The 22215-nt window shown below is 41.5% G+C and overlaps 1 protein-coding gene across 3 annotated transcripts in view; it reads right to left on the bottom strand.

Annotated features, from left to right (window-relative positions):
* Positions 1-22215, bottom strand: part of CHRM3 (cholinergic receptor muscarinic 3) — a 418667-nt gene that overhangs the window by 307343 nt on the left and 89109 nt on the right. The window contains exon 1 of one of the 3 annotated variants that reach the window (XM_061626390.1): positions 3637-3705. The exons of the other annotated variants lie outside the window; for them this stretch is intronic. The gene's annotated coding sequence lies outside the window, so the exon portion shown is untranslated. Of the gene's footprint in view, positions 1-3636; positions 3706-22215 lie in introns of those variants that run through there. 3 annotated transcript variants of the gene reach the window in all.

Genomic DNA, 22215 nt, shown 5'->3' with positions numbered 1-22215 from the left:
AGCACTGGTGGTGTAAACCACACAGCTGTGCCTTGTTAGGTTGCTGTACTATAAAGCCTAAGAACGGAAGACGGGTTGTGTGGGGGAAGGGGGGAAGCAAAGGTGTACGCGTTGACTACTTGCCAGGCTGTATCCTATAAAGTGGGTTTTGCATACCTGTGTATGGACTCTCCTTTTGTTTCGGACGGCTCTCATGCGTGAACTCATACCGCGCCCTCAGGCGCTGAATACAGGGCGCTGAATACCAACAGTTGCTACTTCAGGAATGACTCTAGCTGTTGGAAGAAACAAACTTGGCCTTCCCAAGATGCATGTGTTCAGCCTGCTATGCTTAAACAACTCCACTTAAGGAAAGGTGGGCTTGGTCAATTAAAAACATAGAGCACACCTAGAATTTTGCTAGAATACATTTCACCTCCCACTGTTTTATCTTGTGCAAACTGAGACACTCCTCATATCCATTTGAAACTGTTCTGCAAAATCAATGCCATTATTCCACAATGGTTTTTGGAGTTTTTTTAGTGTAAACTATGCAAAATGTTTCTGTACTTCACATATTCACAGAAACAGACGCTAAATAAAATGATTCACTGTGGAAAGTTCACTAAAATTTCAAAGTAAATCAAATGTATTTAAAGTGACTTTCTGAACTATATCAACTGTTTTAATATTGTTGCTTCTTCCCTGCTAAAACAAGATCAGCACAGCACATGTCTTGTTTCTATTATTTGGGCTGATTGCAGGTGTTGCCACCACTCACCATATGCTCAGAGGCACATGTTACCAAATTTTGTTGGATTGTGAAAGACCAACCCAAATTGTGTTTGCATTTTGACAAATTTGTAGGGCAGTACAACATCTCAGAGAAGAGGTGAGGTCTCCTGCTCCCCTGGTGCATTCACTAAAGCTGCCCAATTTCCCTGTTTTTTAAAGTTGGCTATAGGTACATTCTGAAACCGAAAGAGGGTGTTTTTTTGCCTATTAGTGAATTTCTCTGTTTTTTAATCTGGGAAATAAGAAATGGGATCCTGTGCAAGTTGGCTGAGAATGGATTGATGGTTTGCATGCTTATTGAGCTCAATGGGATTTATTTCCCTGCAATATGCTTAGGATAAGTGAAACTGGCCATGGGGCAATGGGGAGGGGAGGAGAAGGAAAGGCAGGGGTAGGGGGAAAGAGGGAGGCGAGAAGGAGGGGGATGAGAGCAGTTGGGAGGGAGAGGGGAAGAGGGTAGGGTTGATCATTTGCATGTTTGTTGAGTTCAGTGGGATTTACTCCCATGTAATCATGCTCAGGACAGATGAAACTGACCATGGGGGGAGGAGGAGAAGAGGGAGGAAGGGCTGAAGTGGTTAAGAGAGGAGGAAGAAGGAAGAGGGAAGGGGAAGAAGGAGGAAGGGAGAGAAGAGATGAAGGGGAGGGGAAGGGGAGGGGTAAGGGAGAGGGGTAAGGGAGAGTTGGGAGGGGGAAGGGAAAGGCAGGTCTGATCATTTGCATGGTTATTGAGTTCAATGGGATTTACTCCTATGCAATTATGCTTAGAATAAGTAAAACTGACTATAAAGGAGGAGGAGGGAACAAGAGAGGGAAGGAGGGGGAGGGGATTGAAAGGGGAGGGGGAGAGGGAGGGGGAGAGGGAGGGAGGGGGGAGGGGCAAAGGAAGAAGCAAAGGGGCAAAAAGGAGGGGATAAGACGGAAGGGCAGGTTTTATCATTTGTATGCTTAAAGAGTTCAGTGGGATTTGCTCCTGTACAATCATGCTTAGGATAGGTGAAGCTGACATTGGGGAGGAACAGTGAGGGGGGGAGGGGAAGAGAAAGGGGGAAGGGTATGGGTAGAGAGGAAGGTGGAGGGGAGCAGGAGGAGGGGAGATTGGGCGGGCAGACACTGAGCAGAGGGTAAGTCCCTTTCCTTTCCAAAAGGAAAACATTGTAAACAGTATCATTGTTTTCAGGGTTTCCCCCAACTTTTTATTCTACAGCAGGCACATGTAGCCTCCCACCCAAATTTGAACCAAAGCTGCCCCTGGCGACATCCACATGAGACCTTTATTTCACTTCAGACAGTCATGGCTTCCCTCAAAGCATCCTGGGAAGTGTAGTTAGTGAAGGGTACTGAGAGTTGCTAGGAGAGACCCTATTCCCCTCACAGAGGTACAATCTGCAGAAGAGGGGCTGACTGTTAAACCATTCTGGCCACCAGAGCTCTGTCAGGAGAATAGGAGCCTCTTAACAACTCTCAGAACCCTTCACAAACTACACTTCCCAGGATTCTTTGGGGGAAGCCATGAATGTCTCAAGTGAAAAAAAGGTCTAGCCCGGGTGTGGCCACCTGATTAGCCAAGCCAAACAGCTGTGACTCTGGCTTTTAAAACACTGATAGTTTTACTAAGCATGCCTGACTTTATAATAGACTTCATTTCTTAAATTAATTAAAAATCAGCCAGGCATTTTAAAAAAAAACTTTTAAACTGCAGAAGATAAAGGACATTGTATGGGACAAGGTCAGTAATAGGATTACAGGTACTTTGTGAACATGGCTGATTGTTAATTAATTTCAACAATTTATGAGACCACTGACAGAAAAAAGTCCAACAGGAGTCTGGATTTTTTCTCGTTTTACACTTGGAACTCTCAATTGTCTCTTGAGTGTTTTGTATATCACCATAAAAACTTAGAGGGTTGTTAAGCATTCCTCAGTTCAAGACTCTGAGTTTTGTAAGGTTTTGTTTTGAAATGAGCTTATGGGAAGCAGCTGAATGGTATGGGGGGATATGTGGCTGTATAATGATAGCTACATGTTCAGACAATGACTGCATTTGAACATAACAATAAACTATAATTTACTATTATGGAAATGAGTCTTGGACTCATGAGCTCCCCCCTTCTCCTCTGGAATTATTGACAGAGGAAAACTGAAAATTTTCTGTAAATAAAAAAAGCAAATTAGTTTGTTTTTGCCCAGGATTTGCCCAAAAAGTCTAATGTACTAGTAAAAACCAACAATGGACTACCTCTTTCTTTAAAAAGAACTTGGGAGGAAGGCAAGAAATTTGCAGAAATTTCTGTTATAACAGAAATTTCCTGTTTCTCTTTCATGCTAAAGTAATTCTCAGTTGGCTACTGAATTAATGTTTATATAAAATACTGTGTCATTGACCATGCAAGTTAGTTCTCAAAATCTGATATCAAGTCATGCAAGTGTTCAAAAGCAATTGCAAGCGTTCAATTGCAAGTGAACATGCAAGTGTTCAAAAGCAATTGCAGTTTCAAAAGCAGTTGCAAAAAAAAAAGCACCAACCCCCCCCCCAAAAAAGACACAAAGGACATTTAAGCCAAGTAATTATATAATAGAAACATTTTGTCCCTGGCACAGTGTATCAAAATAAATGCCAGAATAACTTCATTCATGACTATAAAATGACAGCACTTATCAACCACCATGCACTTCCTATAAACTTCTGATAAGAGCAGTAACCAAGGATTAATCTCTGCTTACCTGCAATTACAAAAACAAGTGTTTTTATATTGTAGGGTCACCATAAGTCATAATTGACTTGAAGGCACATAATAACAACTATACTTATCCATGCCAAGCCTTCTGTTTACACTATGTGTTAAGCATTACAGAACTTACTTTCAAAATTTCAGTATGTCCTGCTTTCTCTTCCCTCCTTCTTACTGGCATGGTTCTGCTTTTTTCCTTTCCTCCCAATTTCTTCACTCTCCATTTCCCCCTGCAAAAGGACTGACTGCTGTTTAAATGTAGCTGCACTGCTTCAAGCCACACACACCTTTGACATTGTGTGTCCCCAGTTCTTCAGTTTGGCTTCCAGGTGGGTGCAGAGCTCCCAGTATCTTAACTCCCAGTTAATTGCTCCATAGTGGTTGGAGATCACAAACAGCCAGTAGAACTGCCGGCAGTGGTAGCAACAATAGGAATGGTGCTCCTGTAAGGTGCACTGCCAAGCCATGCTGACAGGTGGACAACGGCTAGAATGCAAGTGGCAAAAGACTTGCTGTGAGGCTGATCAGGCATAAGTAAAACATAACCACACCTACTGTGTAGCAGAGAGAGCGGGGAAGAAGGGTCACTTCTCTGCCACCATGGCATCTTCAAGAAGCTATCCAGTGGGGTTTTTTGTATTGTCAGGGGTCTGTTAACATCAACTCCAGGAAATGGAGTTTTAGACCCTCCGGAAGCCCACTGTGAATAGTTTGCCAGGCACTTCAAGGGTAAAGTGGCTTGCCTCTGTAGCAATCTTGATGCCCCATCTACATCTACTGTACTCCCCAGTGAGGTATCCAATGTAACATCTGCCGCAACTTCTTTGGATCGGTTCAAGTTAATACGGCCTGATGACATGGACAATGATGCAGCCAGCAACGTGTCCTCTCTTGCCATTCTTGACTTATTAAAGCTTGCTGAGGAGGTATGACTGAGTGGATCCAGGGTGTGGTCTATGCGTCTTTGCTGGAGGGAGTGGTCCCAGTCACTCTAAAAGAGGCAGTGATCCGACTGCTCCTGAAAAAGCCCACTATTGCCAGGTGGCAAATACTGACTTTTTAGGGAAAGTGATGGAGAGGGTTGTGGTGCAACAATTGCAAGTACTCCTTGATGAAACAGATTATCTTCACCCATTCCAATCAGGCCAGGTTAAGGCACTGAATTGGCTTTGGTTACCCTGATGGATGACCTTTATCAGGAGGACAGGGGGAGTGTGACCCTGTTATTCTTACTTGATCTCTCAGTAACTTTTGATACTATTGACCATGGTATCCTGAGCTGACCTGGTGAGATGGGTATCGGCAGCACTGTTTTAGAGTGGTTCCAATCCTATCTCCAATGTCGTTTTCAGAGAATAGCATTTTGTGATTGTCTTTTGGGCCCCTGGCAGTTGTGCTGTGGAGTGCCGCAGGGTACCATCTTGTCCCCCATGCTGTTTAACATCCATATGAGGCCCTTGGGAGCAGTCATCAGGAGATTTGGGGTGAGATGCCAGCAGTACACTGATGATACCCAGCTGTTTCTCTGTAACATAGTGTTTCTCAGAAATATTTTCTTGAAACTAAAATTTAAGCATCTCTTGTATTACTTGCTGTTTTTATGCAAAGATCAGGATGTAAAGTTACGATCCCCTAAATATTCTTTATATCAAGAATTTACTTAGGAATGTAGTTTTCACATATTCTCTCTTCCTCTCTCCTTTCCTTCAACTCCATTTCCTTAACAATATACCAGAAATTTCCCTTCGTGTCAATGGAATGTTCTTAAAAAGCAACCGGAACGCTGCTCTTTATGATTGAATTTCTCTGTGAATGCTTAGCTTCTCCCTGTCCCACATGTCCTGCTTAGGGGTTTCCCATAGGCACTTGGTTACCCACTATGAGAAAAGAATACCAGATTATATGGGCCTTTGATCTGATCCAGCAGGGATCTTCTGATGTTATGTTAGCTTTCTGGAAGCAGTTTCCCTTTACCTGTGGCCTGTGGATTTCTCCCGTTTTATTTTTGTTTCCAGATAAAATTGGATATGTTGTAAACCCCTACAAAACTGATCCCACAGACCATCAAGATTGCTTAAGAGTGCCTGATTACCAAATTAATAATAAGAGTAATAAATATTTAGCATACTTCCCTGTCAGAATTCATCTCTCTGTCAAGGCTATGTCTGCCTGTACTGTTGGAAGCAGTATGCCTCTAAATGCCAGTTCCTCAGGAGCTCAAGTGGAAGACTGGTGTTGTCCTCATTTCCTGCTTGTGGGTTTCCCAAAGGCATGCAGCTGGCTGCCAAGAACAGAATGTTGGACTAGATAGGCCTTTGGCCTAATCCAGCAGTAAGGCTCTTCTGTTGTTCTTATGGATTTCAGCTGAACATCAGACAAAGCTTCTTAGCCATTAGAGCAGTACAACAATGGAATCAATTACCTAGGGAGGTGGTGGGGTCTCCCAACACTGGAGGCATTCAAGAGGAACCTGGACAGCCACCTGTCAGGTATGCTTCAAGTTGGATTCTGTTGAGCCCCAGCTCTCCCAGGAGGACCAGGGAGGGGACTAGGTCAAGCCCCAGCTTCCCCAGTTAGAGCAGGAAGAGGAATCAGAGGCAGATGATGTTTTCGAGGGCTATGGGGGAGAGGGTGTAGAGACTTTCGAGGACAATGAGGGAGGGGGTGTAGTTGACAGCCTGCCTGTTCCCACAGACAGTTCTCCTGCCAAAGCTGACCTCACTGCACCTGCAGTTCCCCCAATAGAGCTGTTGGGGGATGACCTGGCATGTGCGCCAACTCCACCCCACTTCAAATGCTTTCCCACCTACTGAAGCCAAGCCGCCACCTATCAAGCCTGTACTATCAGATGAGCTGGCGGAGGCTCACCCCCCCTCGCCCTGTGCAAGATGCCATGAGAAGCGGGTCGGCCAGAAGGTGGAACTTCGGAGGAGTCAGATATTATCAGCAAAGACCTTCCCTACTTAAGGTGGCACCCCCCTGATTGGGGTGCTGAGTCAACTTTCTTCACACACTGCAGAGTATGCCTAGGTAGCTTAGTTAGGGATAGTAGTGAGTTAGCATAACTAAGTCTATGAAGCGCACTGCCTTTGATGTAACCATTACTCTAATACAGTGATTCTCAAATGGTGCGCCCAGGTACACTGGTGCGCCCTAAGAGGTGGCTAGGTCTGCCTCAAATATTATGAAAGTATATTTTAAAAATGAGAAGAAACCCATTTGTATAGGGTAAGTAATAGTTTTCTATTTTTTATTTTTATTCATAGTTTAAAATATATTAATATTTATTTATTTATTTATTATTGTACTTGTATACCGCCCCATAGCTGAAGCTCTCTGGGCGGTTTACAGCAATCAAAAACATTAAAACAAATACACAATTTAAAAACATATTTTAAAAACAATTTAAAACACAATTTTAAAATTCAAAATATATATTTAATTTTGTACACAAAGTGCGCCAGAAAATTTGTATATGTTTTACAGTGCGCCGCGAACCAAAAAAGTTTGAGAACCACTGCTCTAATAAAACAAGAATTAATTCCAGTCTCATGTCTCGCACTCTGAGCAGGACAGATTCCTGCACTGAGCAAGGGGTTGGAGTTGGTGGCATTATAGGCCCCTTTGGACTCTACAATTCTATGACTATAATGGGAGTCTGTAAATATCCTAGCATTACCTACTACATATCAGAAGAAGAAGCATTCTAAGAAATCTCATTTGGTCATGGGTCTATGGGCAGCAAGAGGTAAGCCCTCTCCCCAAGCTCAAAATGAGGTTAAAAAGCCCTCTATCAGCTGGAAAATTTGAGGAGATTTACCAACCACAAAGATTGGTAAAACAGCTACATGCATCCTACCTTTCCCCAGAGTTACAGGAATTTGAAAATATTACTAAGATTTCTTAGAAATATGTTCTTATTTTCTTTAAACTAAAACTTAAGTATCTCTTGTATTACTTGCTATTTTTATGCAAAGATCAGGATGTAGGGTTGTGATCCCCTAAATATTCTTTATATCCTTTTTTTGTAATTCTCGTAAAGAGTGAACTAATTTAAATATTCTAATCAAGTATGTCATTACCTAAAGCTGTGTCTGCCTTCAAGATGCTTCAGGGACTGCATTCATAATAATATTGTTTATATGGGTTTTGTCTAGGGTTGCCAGGTCACAAGCATCCCAAAGCCTGAGAATTCAGGGGTGGGCCCTAGTGATGTCACGGGGCGGACCTTAGTGATGTCACAGGGGTGGGCGCTAGTGATGACATTAAGCCTGATATATTAAGCATCAACCATAGTTGCTTGGAGCATACAATTCAAACAAAAACATTTCTCTGATTGGAAATTAAGATAGAAATCTTAGCTAAAAGACAGAGGCTTGGTAGGGAACATTTAATCTAACCTACTTGATTCTGGCAAGAAGGATTTATGTGCCCTCAGGCCAGCCTAGTCACCAGAAGGCAATTGTAGGAAGAAAGGAGCCTAGTGTTGTGGAGATGTTAGATAGGAGCACTCAGGAGTAAAGATGGATGCCCCTAAAGGCTGTAATTCTAAACACACTTACTGAGCCCAATAGAACTCAATAGGATTTACTTCTGAGTAGAAATGGTTTGGATTGTGTTGTTGGTAAAGCCTGACTAGGGATCCTCTGCAAAGATATCTATATCCAAGCAGGGTTGGCACCCCCTGCCTGCAATGCCCTGCCCCTTTTAACATGGCTGCTCCAAATTCCTTTACAGATTTGGCACTTCACTTCTGAAAGAGGTCTGACTAATGAGTAAAAGTAAGAAGATGCATTACCCTTTTTCTGTCTACTCTGTGGGCTGCTATAAACTCACTTTGACAGCCAACCCAATTTCAACTAATAATAACTGACAGAGACAAAACACACATGGTTTGGTCTACCTTCACAGGCAGCAGTTTGGGAACAACAATAATTGCAGCCACGCTTCCTAGTATGTGAATTCTCTTTTACCACTATTGGGCAAGAAACAAACCAACATGCTACCAACAAGGTGCATCATCAGTGGGTTTAAGGGGGTTGAGCTGAGCGCATGGAACCACTCTTGTTGCTTCTATGGATGTAAGGGAGTGAGGTTAAGGGTAAATGAAATGCAAACAGAAAAAACAAAAGACAGTGATGATTTCCTAAATGCAATACCATTCCAACAACAACAAAATTCCTATGAGTAAGGCAGCAAACTCAGCATTCCACAACCAGTCAGGATTCCTAACCAAAACTAAAAAAATCCCAGCAGCTAGTCAGCCAAGGTCACAGAAATCCCCATGCAGCACAACCTGACTTGGGGACTGCAGTTAGTGCAGAATGCTGTCACACGATTGCTGACAAGAGTGAGACCCTATCAGCACATGTGCTTTCCATGCTACGGGTGCTACATAGTACTTGTTCTACTCTTGTAACAAATCAATCCTTAAGTGTGGCAGTACCTACGCTTTCGAACTCCCTACCTATTTACATTAGGCAGGTGCTTCATTGTACTCATTTTGGCACCTGCTAAAAGCATTCTTGTTTAGGCAAGCCTACCCAGGCAGGTAGAAGCTATTGTGTTTTTTATCTGTTTTTAACTCATTGTTGGCTTTGTTATTTTGAATGTTTTTAAATATCTGTCTTTAACTGTTTTTGTTAACTGTATTGTTTTAATTCCATCTGTAAACCGCTTTGAGATATTTTTTACAATAAAGCGGTATATAAATGTTGTAAATAAAATACATCAATAAATTTTGGAGTCACTGTGGCCCTTGGGTCTCTTTCTACTTTTAGGAACAAAAGAATCTGTCTTATACCGACTCAGGCCATTTGATACCATCTAGCTCAGTACTGATGACATGGACTAGCATTGGCTCTCCAGGATTCAAGGCAAGTCTTTTCCAGAAATTGAATTTTGGAACTTTGCATGCAAAGCATATGCCCTGCCACTGAGTTACAGCCCTTCCCCTGTTTAAAAAACTATCTTTTAAAATAATTCTTTTCAATTCACTAATGAATGCACAGCATACCTAGGGCAGATCCACATCATTCATTTAAAGCACATTCAACACATTTGAAGCACATGAATCCCACCACAGAATCATCGGAACTGTAGTTTGTTAAGGGTGGTGGGAACAATAACTGTGAGGGCAAAACTACACTTCCCATGATTCTCTAGGTGAAGTCATGTGCTTTCAATGTGAGTTGGATGTGCTTTAAATATATTATGTGGATCTACTTCATACACTTTGCCTGCATGTAAATCATTTTAATTAATTTTTTAAAATGGAAATGTGCTATAAAGTAGCCATGGGCTATTCACCATCTCTCAGCCTAATCTGCCTGAGGATGAAAACAGCTTTCTGAACTGTTTGTGACACCCTTTTGAGTCGCCTTTTGAGGTTGAGTAGGACTTTTTTTTGCCTATCTGCTGATTTGCCTTGCTGACTGTTCCCCCCCTACTTTGTACTGTTTCTGTGGTAGGTGTCCCTCAGCACAGGGGTACAGAACATTTTTGGCCAACCCACAGGCCAACTGTGACAGGTGGTGGGGCAACCCAGCTGTCAATCATTTGAAATCATTAGGACACCACATGACTGACAGATGGGTTCCCCCACTCATTTGTCAAAATCCCAACATTGGAGGTTAAAAGGTGAAGCACATTTCCCTTCTTTTTTGTAATCAGCCATTAGCTGTCTCACTGCAGGGGTTATTCTTGTGGTTTACCATTCTATGGCACACCTCTACAAATATTTAAATACAATTATTAGAAATAGCAGCATTGCTGGGTGACTCATTTTTTCTTTCTGCTACAGATATATATCAATTACACTTTAAAGGCTTAATTTATTGAGTGCTAATGCAGAGCAGCCCTATTTTCCTGTTCTCCACTCTAGTGCAAACACACAGGCAGGCAGCATGAGGGGAGCACTGCATGGAATGAGACATTATGCAAACTTCCCATATTCTCATCCATCCCTTTCTCTGTCTCTCTCTCTCTCTGTCTCTCTCTCTCTCCCATGTATGTAACTCATACTCTGGAGCACAAGTAATTTACATGGAGGAGTAGATTTGGATAAAAGGCGCATGTACAAACTTCATTCCTTGCAAAACCCTTTTATGCTGCCTGTGCATACCCATGTGTGATTAAGTTGTTGTAGGAATGGAGGAGAAATTCATTTGGTTCACATTTTAGAGTGAACTTACAAATTCAGAAGCAATACACAAACCAAAATACAGATTTCCTTCAAAATCTGCAAGTTTTCTGAATTTTACAATGGAGTTCCCCAAGCAAAGAATGCATATATAAAGGTGCATATTGGAGACAGTGCATGCAAAATGTGTATATTGGTGAAAACAGGTGCAGTCTAATAAGTGAAAATTTCTTGCAAAAATGCAACAAAAATTATGGATTTTCATGTGAACTCTTTTTTTAAAAAATTGCAAATGCATGTGGAAATGAGAGGAAGCAAACTTATGATTCAAAAAGCGAGAAACTGAAACTGAGAGATTTATCTATGCCCAGTTGGTAGGGAATGAAAAAAACAGGGCAAAGCTTGGGGAAAAAACAAGCTTTACCATCATGGCAGTACTGCAAATTTGGACAGGCAGAGTATAAGAAATTATTATTCTCTAAATTCTCATTGTTGCAGATCAATATTATGCACACCTTCCAATTAACTAGAGACACCAAACTGTTGACCAATCCACCAATGCACTGCACAGCCCCAACCTTGCTACCACCTCACCCCTACCCCTCCGTTGCAGTAAGTGATAGCTGACAGGAAATTTTTGCTGCAACTCCACCCCACCATACAAGCCACTCCTGAATACAGAAGGACCAAAACTTTGCACATGTCTGGCACAAGATATAAAAATAAGCTTAATGGTGGTGAAGTGAAGGACAGTACTTATACTCAAGTAATCCTTAGCACTTCTTTGCCCTTTTCCTCTAGAACAGCAACAACATGAACACAGTTACGTATGAAGATATTTGCAAACATAGCTCTCTCTGCACTCTACAAACAGTTGCCTGGTACTGTCTGAGAGAAGATCAAGAAGGTAGAGTGGGGGCTCATGATAAAAAAAAGATCTAAGTATCAGTGCTTTGTATAGCTATATAATTATTTTTCCCATTCCAGAATATGAAAGCTACACAACTTCAAGTGCCAGAACTGTCTAAAGCAAAGACATAAAAATTGTGTTCGTTATTTTTAATGCCAGAGAAAAAGATTAGTGGCAGATTCTCTCTCAGCAATATTCTGACTGAAATGACTTCTTAAGGTTGCTTCATGGATAAAACCATTAACTTGATAATCCACATTTGATTATTAAGAACATATAGCTATTAACTTGAATTTGAGTATGAATTGCCTTAAATACCTACATTCACTATTCTGAGAGGGAACGGAAAAGGAGAATAGAAAAAAAAGGACAGAAATAGAGGGAAACCAAGAGTAAAACCAGAAAAATGCTGTGCAAATATGTAGACTGTGCAAAAGAACCAAAACCCTAATAGCTGCCTACAGAGCACTGAATCTTACAATGCAATCAGATACGATGCAATCAGGATGATTTTTTTCTAAAATATGAAAGAGGTTGATGGGAGGGATTCACAAATGCCCTTGCTGTCTTAGCAGTAGCAAGCACTCCCCTCTCCCCTCCAAGTTATCTGTGAATTTCAGAGAATGTGAGGCAGAAAATGGGTCCCTGGACATTGGTTTTTCAGAAAGGAGAAGCAATATGCAAGCCATCTATGGCAAACAAGGTATTGTTTCATCTCCTGCAGCACTTTGGAGAGGTTAAGAAGCGTTGTTGTGAATCCCTCTTGCAATCCCCCCTCCTTCCCTAGTGCTTCCACATGCACCATTGAAAGGGGGAGAGGCAGGAGATACTCATTCCATTTTGTGCCTTCTCAGAACTCCTCAGGCAAGGAAATAAGATCCTGTCTCTCCTACAAGTCTTCTGGTCTACACGACTTGGGGAAGGAAGGGCTTCATGACTACCACAAATAATAGTGGGCTATTAAGACACATTAAAATTTGCAGTTGCCTGGTTAATCATAAAAGCTAGAGTTGCAGGTTCACAGATCTGTCACATAGTCTTTACAGATGAAGAAGGTGAAATGCCATGGAACTGACTTGACAAAATAGATTTCCACAAAGACATGTGCAGAGGAAGCACAACTTCCAAATATTTTATGCTGTTTTATTACCAATAATAAAATACTAATATGAAAAAATCACCATACTGACAAATAATATTAACTTATTCCATATTAACTTATAACAATGGTTATTAAATTCCTTTTAAAACAATTAATTGTTCCTTCCTTTGCAAAACCCCTCATCTCTTTGGAGGAGGAGACCGGAGACTTATACACCCACCTCTTTCTGACAGCCACTTCTGACAGTTTATGAGGCAGCCTGGCTACACAAGTGTTCAGCTGTAGTTTCTCACAAAACACACACAGTGTCAAAGGCAGACAGATTTCTCTAAACACCCAGAGGCCTAAGCTAGGGAACTGTGTATGTCTATTGTCAGTTTAGGGGCACTCAACTCTCCTTATTTTATTTCAGCCTATCTTACCTGTAATCCATGTAGCAGTCCTGAGTGGGGGCTGAGAACAGATATGTTATACAGGGCTGGCCCTAGGATAAAAAGCACCCTAGATAAGGAATGTCTTCCCCAGTCCCCGTGGGTCAGCTTTGCAAGGCCATCCAGAGGGTTTATGGGATCTGGTGCAGGAGTGACATTTGGGACCCTGCTGCCTTTCCCTACAAGGACTCTTGCATGGGGGTATAAAGCTGGGGGCCACATGTGACAATTACTCTATGCACGTACTACATGCAATAATTCTCACTTGCATCTCCTCCTTGCCCTAGGATCAAGCAGAATGATAGATGTGCTTCATTTTTTCTTACATGGTGAAAAGAGAATAGGATCAGGTTGTGCTTCTCCTGAGTACTTCCTCCAAATTCCAAACCCCTTCTGGCAGAACTTCTTTCTGCTTCCTGGAACTCAGTCTAACAGGTCTTCTAGCCGTGGCCTGCTGCCAGCCTTCTCCACTACTCATTCACTCAGGATTCCTCCTTTCAGGCCTGGCATAACACCACTCCTATGCCTTTCCCTGTGGTCACTGCCTCAGAAAATTACTCTCCAGTGTGGCACCTTGCCCAGAAATCTTAGGTGGTGATCACTCACTCACTCCATGGATTGTTACCTAGTGCAAATGACATCAAAGTGGAAATTGAAAAACAAATAATACTTTAAAGCTAATTGAAGGAAGATCATTTTTGCTGTTAATACCCAAGCAACCAGTAGAACTTTGAAAAAAAGGTTACAGACACTTGCTTTTTGCCAGCCTTGCTCACTGTAGAAAGTACATTCAAAACCACACAGCAGCTCACCTTGGCACCTTGGGCGACCACCCAGCTCACCCACAAAAAAAGCCATCCCTGATGTTATACCAGACTTAAGGCTTCTGCAATAATGAAGAGTCTATCTACAGCAAAGATTGGAAATCTCATGGATGGGGACCAAATGCATCCCTCTAGGCATCTCTGTCTCTCTCTGTCTGACTTTCCCTAGGCCACAAACCCCTGCCCCTTCTTGAGTGTTTTTGCCTGGTTGGAATGGGTACTTGAACTCTGATAATGCCTCTTGCTCTCGTGGATGGAGATTACAGAGAGATGTGTGAGTGTAGAGAAACTAAGGTACCGTACATAGGTAAAATTCCCATCTATTGTTCTGTCCACTTATACATCTGGCTCCACCCACCACTGGGATGTGTGTTGTGACCCAGGGCATGAAGGAGGACTCTGACTTTGAGGACTTGACTGAGGGTTTGAGGGAGGAGGGCTTGCAGCGTCCCCAACTTCCCACTCTCCCCTTGGAAGCACAGAGAGAGCTGTCAGAGGTTGCTGCCAAGAGCATGCCTCCTTCTCCAGTGGTGCAGGAACCACCTGACCAACTGGTAGATTCCCAGCCAGGGACCCAGCAGATTCCCACTCCCAGAGCTTGGAAAAGTTACTTTTTTGAACTACAACTCCCATCAGCCCAATCCAGTGGCCATGCTGGCTGGGGCTGATGGGAGTTGTAGTTCAAAAAAGTAACTTTTCCAAGCTCTGCCCACTCCTGCCTAGGCTACCAGCCCCCCTCAGTCAGAGGGGGAAGTCGAGGTCCAACCCCTCTCCCCCTGCTCTTACAGAATCCAGAAGCGCAACAAGCAATGGATGGCAGTTCAAAGGAGCAAACATATGTGTACGAAAGAGAAACCTACTTAAGTGGGTGGTGACAAGGAGGGGGTGCTGAGATGACTGTGACCAGAGGGAAGCTTAGTCAGTGCCACTCAGAGAAATAGTTCCTAGAAAGTGTACAGTAGGGGGCCCCACTCTTACGGCAAGTTAGGTTCCAGACCCCTGCCAAAAACCAAAAAATGCCGAAAAGCAGATCAGCTGTAGCACAGGGGTCTGGAACCTAACCAGCTGATCGTGCCGGAGGAGGAGAAGATCAGCTGTAGAGCGCTACAGCTGATCTTCCTCCAGCAAGATCAGATCGAGTGTGAGAGTCTGATTGCACCAGAAGAGGAGGAGATCAGCTGTAGCTCTCTACAGCTGATCTTTCCCTCCTCCGGCGAGATCAGCTGGAGAGCGGGGAGCTCCAGCTCCCCTTCCAGCTGATTGCCCCGCTGGTGCCGTATTAGCGGAACGCCGAAAAGCAGGGCACCAAGAAGCGGGGCCCTACTGTAGTTGGTTGAATGAGTCGAAAGTCTTTTAAGATTGATGTAACTTTAATAAAAAGAGAAAACCTTACTGAACCGTGTACTGGTGTTCCTTGGCTCCAAATGGGACAATGCGGCCCTTAGAAGACTACTCAGAAGGAAATGTGGCTGTTGGGCTGAAAAAGATTCCCCACCCCTAATCTAGAGGCTCAGGCAAGGTCTAATCTATGATGTCTAAATAACGCCTTCACGACCAAACTCTTACCCGGACTTCAGAAAAGATAAGGGTATAAAGGGAAAGATCAGCAATGCAAAAAGCTATTTGGTATTTATTAAATTTATATCCTGCCCTTTCTCCTAGAAGGAACCCAGGGTGGCAAACAAAAACAGTAAAAGCACTCTAAAACATCTCTAAAAAAAAAAAGACTTTAAAACATATTAAAACAAAACATCTTTAAAACATCTTTTTTAAAAAAGCTTTAAAAACATCTTAAAAAGCAATTCCAACACAGATGCAGCCTGGGATACAGTCTCTACTTAAAAGATTTGTTGAAAGATGAAGGTCTTCAGTAGGTGCTGAAAAGATAACAGAGATGGCACCTATTTAATGGGAGGGAATTTCAAAGTGTTGGTGCTACAACACTGAAGGTCCACTTCCTATAGTGTGCAGAATGGACCTCCTAATAAATGGTATCTGCAGGAGGCCCTCACCTGCAGAGCACAGTGATCAACCGTGTATATAGGGGGTAAGATGATCTTTCAGGTATCCTGATGCCAAGCTGTACAGGGCTTTGTACACCAAAGCCAGAACCTGGAACTTGGCCCAGTAGCTAATGGACAGCCAGTGCAATTCTTTCAGCAGCAGGGTGACATGTTGATAATACCCTGCCCCAGTAAGCAGTTGTGCCACTGCATTTTGCACCAGCTGCATCTTCCGGACCAATCTCAAGGGCAGCTCCACACAGAGCGCATTACAGTAATCCAGCCTGGAGGTTACCAATGCATGGACAACAGTGGTCAGGCTATCCCAGCCCAGAAATGGCCACAGCTGTTTTACCAGCCAAAGCTGATTAAAGGCACTCCTAGCCACTGAGGATACCTGGGCCTCTATAGACAAACATGGACTGAGGAGCACCCCCAGATTACAAACCTGCTCTTTCAGAGGGGGTATGACCCCATCCAAAGCAGGCAATAGACCAATTATCCAAACATGGAAACCACCAACCACAGCGCCTCTGCCATGCTGGGATTCAGACTCAGTTTATTGGCCCTCATCCAGCCTACCATCAAGTCCAGGCACTGGTCCAGTGCTTGCACAGCCTCTCCCGCTTCAGAAGTTACAGAGAAAGAGAGCTGGGTATTATCAGTAGTACTGCTGACACCTCACCCCACATCTCTTGAAGACTGCTCCCAATAGCTTCATATAGACAGACAGCATTGAGGACAAGACAGTACCCTGTGGCACCCCACAGGACCAAAGACAATCACCCAGTCCTATTCTCTGAAAGTGACCCTGGAGATCGGATCAGGATCAGAACCACTGTAAAACAGTGCTGCCGATATCCATCTCGCTAAGTCAACTTCAGAAGGATACCATGATCAATGGTATCAAAAGCTGATGAGAGATCAAGTAAGAATAACAGGATCACACTCCCCCTGTCCTTCTCCCGATAAAGGTCATCCATCAGGGTGACCATGGTTGATTCAGTCCCATAACCAGGCCTGGACCCAGATTGGAATGGATCAAGATAATCTGTTTCATCCAAGAGTACTTGCAATTGCTGCACCACAACCCTATCAATCACTTTCCCTAAAATTTATAAAATTTATAACTATTGTAGAACTAAAATGTAAAAACAATAGATTTCAGGTGATCATATCCAAGAATAATAGAGTACCATAAGTCTGTTTTATTTACTGTGTTATCCAAGGAGATCAAGGTGACATGGATTCCTGCATTGAGCAGGGGTTGGATTTGATGGCCTTGTAGGCCCCTTCCAACTCTACTATTCTATGATTCCATACATCCACCCCCTCCATTTTTATCCTCAAAGCAAGTCTGTGAGTTAGATTTAGGCCAAGAAGAAGTGACTGACCAAAGTCACTGTGTGAGCCTCATGGCTGAGTGGGGATTTGCAGGAAAAAGGGGGAGAGAAACCAGGATGTCAAGAGGCAAATGTGGGTGAATCAAAGTCTGGAGGTTTATTGTAAAACTATTTTGAAAAGGTATGCCCAACGCGTTTCCGCTGGAAAAACTCCTGCCTTCATCAGGGGCAAATAATGTGGAAAGTCAAATCATGTACAACGATTTGCACAAGTTGCTAATTAGAACAACGCATAAACAATAAAGTGGGGATTTGAACATTCCCATTCCTAGTCTGATACTACTAAATCTCTACATGCATGATAAGAACTTAACAGTGTTTGCTATTAAGTAACTGTGGACATCAATTTCCAAAGCATATTATTCAGAACTGTTAAGTTTGGCACTAAATTATATTGGAACAGAATCTGTCCTGAAGAAATCATTCACAAATGACCAAGTTCCTCATGGCAACTTCTTTTTTATGCATGTCAGATTCATCTATGAGCATTTTGGATGTAAAAGTTCAAAGATTATTCAGATTCTGTTTTTAAACTCTTGCTTTGGCCACCTTTACTCCTCTATGCTATGTAGGACACCCAAATGTAAGCACCCAATGTCCACTGTGTACTTTGGTTGGGAACCTGGAAAGAAACTGGAATTCTTGAAAGGAGGAAGAGGAAGAAAAAGTAGCAGCTTAGAACATATTTGGGTGACTTGCTTAATTATCACAATAAAAGGTAAACTAGAGTCTATATTTTGCACCTCAATGAAAAGAAATAATTCAATGTCTTCTAAATGGCTCAATCTCCTCATTGGTCTTCAAACTCATTCTGCCAAAATACTCAAATTAAATCATGCTTTCCGTTCTGATACTTTTGGCTACTTTTATGAGCTAAACTTTCTTTTCATTACATATTAATGTTACCTGCTATGCAAATAGAAGATATCAAAAACATGTAAATAGCTGCATTTAAAGCTGTATTAGAGAAGATGGTATTAGAGAAGATTGAAATAGTTTTATTTTAATGGATAAAAAAGAGAGCTTGAGTTACCTGCAAGTTATATTGTTTGTGCAGGGCAGAGTCAATGGGCACCTTTACTTCTTTTATTCAAAACATTATTTTCAAAATATTGTATAACCCACTCGACAAGAGAAAGCTGGGTTTAAACATATCAGGTATATAAATCCGATAATGCAATTAAGAGCAGCACAAAATAGATTCTGGAAAAGCAAGCTTCCATGCTATTCATTCTCTTGCTGCCCAACAGGGGAATGAAATGTGTTTCCTGGACTTTATTCTCTGCTCTGTTCGCCAGCAAAGAAAGGTGGTACAGAATGATCTCTTCCTGTGGGCACTGGAGTGCCTCATTCCACTAAATTGGTCAACCAACTGATTAATGAACAGTACTAATGGACTTCCAGAGACCAGTTAATTCTTGGCCAGAAAACAATTGGCCATGTGCAACGAGTCTGTAAGTTGAACATATTAGAAATTCTAATAGGTGTGCTGAGTAAGAGATGGAAATTTTCTGGGGGGGGGGGGAAATCAGTAAGACTCAAACTAGTTTCTTCTTATTTTTACCTCTTACATCCAAGTTTAATAATAAAGTGAGTTCTATCCCACTTACAGGATAATGTAGCAATTCTACAAATTTGAAGTTTTGTAATGTGTTTACTGTTGTCTTGCTTGTTTTTATAGTGTTATTAAATCACCTTGAAAACACTAATTGAAGGTTGTATATAAATGTTTTAAATTAATAACACATAAATTAATAACACATGAAAACTAAGGTAGTTGGGCTGCCTGGTTACAAAAATAGTTTGGGAAAAGAAATTAGGGATTTCTAATTAATGACACACAGGAAAGAGAGAAAGTCCAAAGTGCTTGGGAAAAGGAGCCAACTGGCCCATTTGTAAGTTATCTCCATTGTTGTTTGGGACACCGAAAGAGAATACTTGCTGTGGAACTCAGCAATTTATTCCTGTTTAGCTCCTTGAAGAAAAGCATTGGAGGCAGCACCCTGGACTAGGATGAAAATCAGGACTAAATAAAATGGTTTATCCAAATTTTTAAACATGATCCATTTTCTTAAGAACATATACTGTTGCAGTATTTTCCCAGACATTTACTGCACAGGAAATATACATTGATTAACTACTATTTATTATTTTATGTATTACATTTTATCCCATTCTTGACCCAAGGATTTCAGCTTGGCATACATGGTATTCCCTTCCCCCATGTTATCCTTACAACAACCCTGTAAGGTAGGTTAAGATGAGAGATAGCACCTTTATGTGAGCTTCATGTTCTGACCACATGTACTCAGTTGCTGCTAACAGTATTCCCACAGTTAATGTGCTAATTATTTCAGGACCCAAATATATCCTTCCCCCATCCCAGGAAATCTAATTTTTCCAGCTTTCAAACCACATTGTGGGAAAATGCAGCTCCCAGTTTGCCACTAGCACTTCCACTGCAATCCCAAATGCTGCACAGATTGTGGTAGCTTTTGCACATAACATTTAATGGTGTCTAGCAATACATTGTTCTCTTCCACATCTATATCATTTTGAACACTATGAATGTTTACTTTTCAGGTTTGGGTGTGGGTTATTTGTTTTTTTGCCACATTTACAAGGCTAAACAGCAGCAAAGCTACATTATTCATTGTTTCGTGTTCTAGAAATGCCTTACTTCATGGCAAGTAATTTTCTCTACTAAGAGGAATAAAATTTGATCCTGTGGGACGTCCTGCCAAGAGGCAATTATAAAATCAGTAATAATTAAGAGAATAAATACATTATAAAAACAATTAAAATAGGGGTTAAACCCCATAAAAGCTATAACCTCAATACTTGACAGTTAAATGACAGAAGTTTCTAAACGGTGAAAAAGTGTATACTATATATGGAATGGAACTCACAATGCAAACAAGATTAATTAAGTGTAAGACTGCCTTAGCAGAATGTGGCTACTTGATTTGATGGATGTTTATCTTGAACACAGTTATTATTACTAGCCCATAAGGAAATGGATACGTGAAAACAAGCCTTACAAAACATCTTAGCTGGCACAGGACAGCTGGCCAAAAAAATATTCCAAACATATAATAACTTTGCTGCAATATTTTGGAGCACCTTTAGTATTCTAAGGTCATGAATTCAAAAAATGATTTTTGTTAAAGTCAAGACACATTTTCACAATGCCAATAATCTCCATAAATTCCAATCCCAGTTTAGAACAAACGTATTTTCCAAGATGAAATGAGTTTGCCGATTATAACAGCATTTACTTGTGTTTTTCAAGTTTACATCAAAACCAGTGACAACTTTCCGTTGTCAAGAATATCCAGGGGGGAAAAGGGTCTGAGTGAGGATTACGGATATTCCATAAAGTCACTACTTAACACCAAGTAAGTGCAATGAAACACAACAGTACTGCCATCAATCAATCTTTCTTGGAGATTATCATTCCTGAAGCTGTTGCCCTCCAGATGTTTTTGGGCAAACCACGGCCAGTGGTCAGAGATGATGTGAATTATAATCTAGAACATCTAGAGAGCACCAGTTTTGGAAAGTTTGGTCTAGATACCCCTCAAGACCCAGTCTAAGAATTCTATAACATATGGGTCATCGTTCTCCATTTCTTGAAAACTCAGTTTTAAATCCCTTCATAAAACTGTAATTTGCTAAATCCTGCACCAACAAAGAAAGATGATTCTGTTGAAACCTTATGCTTTGTGTAGTTAGAACTTCATCCTTCATGTGTTTATTATTCAGGATAGTTACCGTGCAGTACAGATGCTATCTTATAGTAAAATGAAAGTCTGTTATTTTTAAACATGGTAATAAATGAACCTAAAAACAATTTCCAAGACATAGGAATTGCCCCAGATAGTTTTATTTGAAGGAGAAGGAAAAAGCAAAAGTCCACTTGTATGAAGCCCACTTTGCTGAACAAACAAAAATCTACTACATTATGCAAGAAGTGACACAATTAAGAAGCCTTTTTCCCAGTCCCACATTTTTGCATTCAAACTTGCACACCTTTGAAATAGCTCTGGGATAAAAATAAAACTTGAGGGAAAGATGCATGTAGCTGTGTGTGAAGACTGAACTTGGACCTTAGAGATGAAACTATCTCATACCATCAGTGCAGAGTCTACAACAGAGCATTTATCTGAACAGAATACCTCTCATACAACGCAGAAAGGGTAACCAAACTCTAAAGATCAACCACTAGGTTTTTTAACCCTAATCATATGGCAGTAGCTACTTCCTGTATTTTTAATTTATTTAATTTGTTAGTCGCCTCATACCCAGTGGTCTCTATGCAATTTACAACATATTTTAAAAACATACAATATAAAACAAATTTAAAGCACCAAACAAAATGGGCTAAGATAGCATACCAAAGGTATCAGTGAAAAGGAAGGTCTTTGCCTGATGTCTAAAGATGGATAGAGAAGGCCATGCCTCCCTGGGGAGAGCATTCTACAGCTGGGGAGCACCACTGAAAAGGCCTGTTTTCAAGTTGCTACCCTCCAAGCCTCCCACTCAGATATACAGCAGTGTCACTGGTGTAAACAGCCTTCCTTAATCCAGTGTCCTCCAGATACTGAGACTGCAAATCCTGTTATATTGATCAGGATGAGACCAAGGATGAAATAGAGCTTCTTTATTTAATAATTCTCAAATAGTAAAACATCTGAGTTTGTTCTGTGCTAGGGCTCACCCAACACACACAACACTGACTAACTAACTCCAGTAACTAAATCAATCTAGCTCCCCCAGGGTGTGTTATACCCCCTATAGAAATTAACTCTTTCTTTGCTGTGCATCTAACCTGAAGACACATTTCACTACATTTCCCTTTCTTTGAGTTCTAACTTATTTTGTGTTTTTTTCTA

The sequence above is a fragment of the Rhineura floridana genome, chromosome 4, assembly GCF_030035675.1.
Source record: "Rhineura floridana isolate rRhiFlo1 chromosome 4, rRhiFlo1.hap2, whole genome shotgun sequence".
In the NCBI taxonomy this organism is placed as follows: domain Eukaryota; kingdom Metazoa; phylum Chordata; class Lepidosauria; order Squamata; family Rhineuridae; genus Rhineura; species Rhineura floridana.
This window is presented reverse-complemented; position numbering and strand designations above follow the sequence as displayed.